Raw genomic sequence first — 5,310 nt, forward strand, 5'->3', positions numbered from 1 at the left:
GCTATAATGTAAAGTGTCTACAAGTGTCCCATGTATTTTTATTTTTTTTAACCTAACACAAAGAGTGAGAAATTTCTAGGCATTTTTCAGCACTCAGGGTGGGGCTTTAGAGTGGGTTCCCGTGATTGGCTGGTGCTGGAGAATTTTTTCTCTAATGTATTGTATTTTTCCTTTGTAAAACGTGTGGGACATTTCGAGGCATTTTTGCTACACTGTAAAGTGCCTACAAGTATCCCATGTATTTTAATTTGTTTTACCTAACACAAAGAGTGAGACATTTCTAGGCATTTTTCAGCAGTCAGGGTTGGGCTTTAGAGTGCGTCCCCGGGCTTGGCTGGTGCTGGAGATTTTTTTCTACAATGAATGGTATTTATACCTAACAAAACATTTGGGACATTTCTAGGCATTCTTGCTATAATGTAAAGTGCCTACAAGTCTCCATGTATTTTTTGTTTTGTTTTTACCTAACACAAAGAGTGAGACATTTCTAGGCATTTTTCATCACTCAGTGTGGTCCTTCAGAGTTGGTTCCCGGGCTTGGCTGGTGCTGGGGAATTTTTTCTCCAATGTATTGTATTTTTCCCTAACAAAACGTGTGGGACATTTCGAGGCATTTTTGCTACACTGTAAAGTTTCTACAAGTGTCCCATGTCATTTTTTTTATATAACACAAAGAGTAACACATTTCTAGACATGTTTCAGCACTCAGGGTGGGGCTTTAGAGTGGCTTCCCAGGCTTGGCTGCTGCTGGAGAATTTTTTCTCCCATGTATTGTATTTTTCCCTAACAAAACATTTGGGACATTTCTAGGCATTCTTGCTATTATATAAAGTGCCTACAAGTGTCCCATGTAATTGTTTTACATAACACAAAGAGTGAGATATTTCTAGGCATTTTTCAAAACTCAGGGTTGGGCTTTAGAGTGGGTCCCCGGGCTTGGCTGGTGCTGGAGAATTTTTCTACCCTGTATTGTGCTTATCCCTAACAAAACATTTGGGACATTTCTAGGCATTTTTGCTACACTGTAAAGTGCCTACAAGAGTCCCATGTATTTTTATTTTTTTTAACCTAACACAAAGAGTGAGACATTTCCAGGCATTTTTCAGCACTCAGGGTTGGGCTTTACAGTGGGTCCCCGGGCTTGGCTGGTGCTGGAGATTTTTTTCTACCACGTGTTGTGTTTATCCCTAACAAAACATTTGGGACATTTCTAGGCATTTTTGTCACACTGTAAAGTGACTACAAGTGTCCCATGTATTTTAATTTTTTTTAACCTAACACAAAGAGTGAGACATTTCTAGGCATTTTTCACCACTCAGGGTGGGGCCTTCAGAGTGGCTTGCCGGGCTTTGCTGGTGCCGGGGAATTTTTTCTCCAATTTATTGTATTTTTCCCTAACAAGGCATTTGGGACATTTCTAGGCATTCTTACTACAATGTAAAGTAACTACAAGTGTCCCATGTATTTTTTGTTTTGTTTTTACATAACACAAAGAGTGAGATATTTCTAGGCATTTTTCAAAACTCAGGGTGGGGCCTTAGAGTGGCTTCCCAGGCTTGGCTGCTGCTGGAGAATTTTTTCTCCCATGTATTGTATTTTTCCCTAACAAAACATTTGGGACATTTCGAGGCATTTTTGCTACACTGTAAAGTGCCTACAAGTATCCCATGTATTTTAATTTGTTTTACCTAACACAAAGAGGGAGACATTTCTAGGCATTTTTCAGCTTCAGGGTTGGGCTTTAGAGTGCGTCCCCGGGCTTGGCTGGTGCTGGAGATTTTTTTCTACCATGAATGGTTTTTATCCCTAACAAAACATTTGTGACATTTCTAGGCATTCTTGCTATAATGTAAAGTGCCTATAAGTGTCCCATGTATTTTATTACATAACACAAAGAGTGAGACATTTCTAGGCATTTTTCACCACTCAGGGTGGGGCCTTAGAGTGGCTTCCCAGGCTTGGCTGCTGCTGGAGAATTTTTTCTCCCATGTATTGTATTTTTCCCTAACAAAACATTTGGGACATTTCTAGGCATTCTTGCTATAATGTAAAGTGCCTACAAGTCTCCATGTATTTTTTGTTTTGTTTTTACCTAACACAAAGAGTGAGACATTTCTAGGCATTTTTCATCACTCAGTGTGGTCCTTCAGAGTTGGTTCCCGGGCTTGGCTGGTGCTGGGGAATTTTTTCTCCAATGTATTGTATTTTTCCCTAACAAAACGTGTGGGACATTTCGAGGCATTTTTGCTACACTGTAAAGTGCCTACAAGTGTCCCATGTCATTTTTTTTATATAACACAAAGAGTAACACATTTCTAGACATGTTTCAGCACTCAGGGTGGGGCTTTAGAGTGGCTTCCCAGGCTTGGCTGCTGCTGGAGAATTTTTTCTCCCATGTATTGTATTTTTCCCTAACAAAACATTTGGGACATTTCTAGGCATTCTTGTTATAATATAAAGTGCCTACAAGTGTCCCATGTAATTGTTTTACATAACACAAAGAGTGAGATATTTCTAGGCATTTTTCAAAACTCAGGGTTGGGCTTTAGAGTGGGTCCCCGGGCTTGGCTGGTGCTGGAGAATTTTTCTACCATGTATTGTGCTTATCCCTAACAAAACATTTGGGACATTTCTAGGCATTTTTGCTAAACTGTAAAGTGCCTACAAGAGTCCCATGTATTTTTATTTTTTTTAACCTAACACAAAGAGTGAGACATTTCCAGGCATTTTTCAGCACTCAGGGTTGGGCTTTACAGTGGGTCCCCAGGCTTGGCTGGTGCTGGAGATTTTTTTTCTACCACGTGTTGTGTTTATCCCTAACAAAACATTTGGGACATTTCTAGGCATTCTTACTACAATGTAAAGTAACTACAAGTGTCCCATGCATTTTTTGTTTTGTTTTTACCTAACACAAAGAGTGAGACATTTCTAGGCATTTTTTCATCACTCAGGGTGGGCCTTCAGAGTGGGTTCCCGGGCTTGGCTGGTGCTGGAGAATTTTTTCTCCAATGTATTGTATTTTTCCCTTGTAAAACGTTTGGGACATTTCGAGGCATTTTTGCTAAACTGTAAAGTGCCTACAAGTATCCCATGAATTTACATTTTTTTTACCCAACACAAAGAGTGACACATTTCTAGGCATTTGTCAGCACTCAGTGTTGGGCTTTAGAGTGGGTCCCCGGGCTTGGCTGGTGCTGGAGAATTTGTTCTACCATGTATTGTGTGTATCCCTAACAAAACATTTGGGACATTTCTAGGCATTCTTGCTATAATGTAAAGTGCCTACAAGTGTCCCATGTCATTTTTTTTACATAACACAAAGAGTAACACATTTCTAGACATGTTTCAGCACTCAGGGTGGGTCTTTAGAGTGGCTTCCCAGGCTTGGCTGCTGCTGGAGAATTTTTTCTCCCATGTATTGTATTTTTCCCTAACAAAACATTTGGGACATTTCTAGACATTCTTGCTATAATGTAAAGTGTCTACAAGTGTCCCATGTATTTTTATTTTTTTTAACCTAACACAAAGAGTGAGAAATTTCTAGGCATTTTTCAGCACTCAGGGTTGGGCTTTAGAGTGGGTCCCCATGCTTAGCTGGTGCTGGAGAATTTTTTTCTCCCACGTGTTTTTTTTTTCCCTAACAAAATGTGTGGGACAATTCTAGGCATTTTTCAGCACTCAGGGTGGGGCTTTAGAGTGGGTTCCCGTGATTGGCTGGTGCTGGAGAATTTTTTCTCTAATGTATTCTATTTTTCCTTTGTAAAACGTGTGGGACATTTCGAGGCATTTTTGCTACACTGTAAAGTGCCTACAAGTATCCCATGTATTTTAATTTGTTTTACCTAACACAAAGAGTGAGACATTTCTAGGCATTTTTCAGCAGTCAGGGTTGGGCTTTAGAGTGCGTCCCCGGGCTTGGCTGGTGCTGGAGATTTTTTTCTACAATGAATGGTATTTATACCTAACAAAACATTTGGGACATTTCTAGGCATTCTTGCTATAATGTAAAGTGCCTACAAGTCTCCATGTATTTTTTGTGTTGTTTTTACCTAACACAAAGAGTGAGACATTTCTAGGCATTTTTCATCACTCAGTGTGGTCCTTCAGAGTTGGTTCCCGGGCTTGGCTGGTGCTGGGGAATTTTTTCTCCAATGTATTGTATTTTTCCCTAACAAAACGTGCGGGACATTTCGAGGCATTTTTGCTACACTGTAAAGTTTCTACAAGTGTCCCATGTCATTTTTTTTATATAACACAAAGAGTAACACATTTCTAGACATGTTTCAGCACTCAGGGTGGGGTTTTAGAGTGGCTTCCCAGGCTTGGCTGCTGCTGGAGAATTTTTTCTCCCATGTATTGTATTTTTCCCTAACAAAACATTTGGGACATTTCTAGGCATTCTTGCTATAATATAAAGTGCCTACAAGTGTCCCATGTAATTGTTTTACATAACACAAAGAGTGAGATATTTCTAGGCATTTTTCAAAACTCAGGGTTGGGCTTTAGAGTGGGTCCCCGGGCTTGGATGGTGCTGGAGAATTTTTCTACCCTGTATTGTGCTTATCCCTAACAAAACATTTGGGACATTTCTAGGCATTTTTGCTACACTGTAAAGTGCCTACAAGAGTCCCATGTATTTTTATTTTTTTTAACCTAACACAAAGAGTGAGACATTTCCAGGCATTTTTCAGCACTCAGGGTTGGGCTTTACAGTGGGTCCCCGGGCTTGGCTGGTGCTGGAGATTTTTTTCTACCACGTGTTGTGTTTATCCCTAACAAAACATTTGGGACATTTCTAGGCATTTTTGCCACACTGTAAAGTGACTACAAGTGTCCCATGTATTTAAATTTTTTTTAACCTAACACAAAGAGTGAGACATTTCTAGGCATTTTTCACCACTCAGGGTGGGGCCTTCAGAGTGGCTTGCCGGGCTTTGCTGGTGCCGGGGAATTTTTTCTCCAATTTATTGTATTTTTCCCTAACAAGACATTTGGGACATTTCTAGGCATTCTCACTACAATGTAAAGTAACTACAAGTGTCCCATGTATTTTTTGTTTTGTTTTTACCTAACACAAAGAGTGAGACATTTCTAGGCATTTTTTCATCACTCAGGGTGGGCCTTCAGAGTGGGTTCCCGGGCTTGGCTGGTGCTGGAGAATTTTTTCTCCAATGTATTGTATTTTTCCCTTTTAAAACGTTTGGGACATTTAGAGGCATTTTTGCTAAACTGTAAAGTGCCTACAAGTATCCCATGAATTTACATTTTTTTTACCTAACACAAAGAGTGAGACATTTCTAGGCATTTGTC

This window comes from Pleuronectes platessa, unplaced genomic scaffold (assembly GCF_947347685.1).
Source record: "Pleuronectes platessa unplaced genomic scaffold, fPlePla1.1 scaffold_41, whole genome shotgun sequence".
Classification (NCBI taxonomy): Eukaryota; Metazoa; Chordata; class Actinopteri; order Pleuronectiformes; family Pleuronectidae; genus Pleuronectes; species Pleuronectes platessa.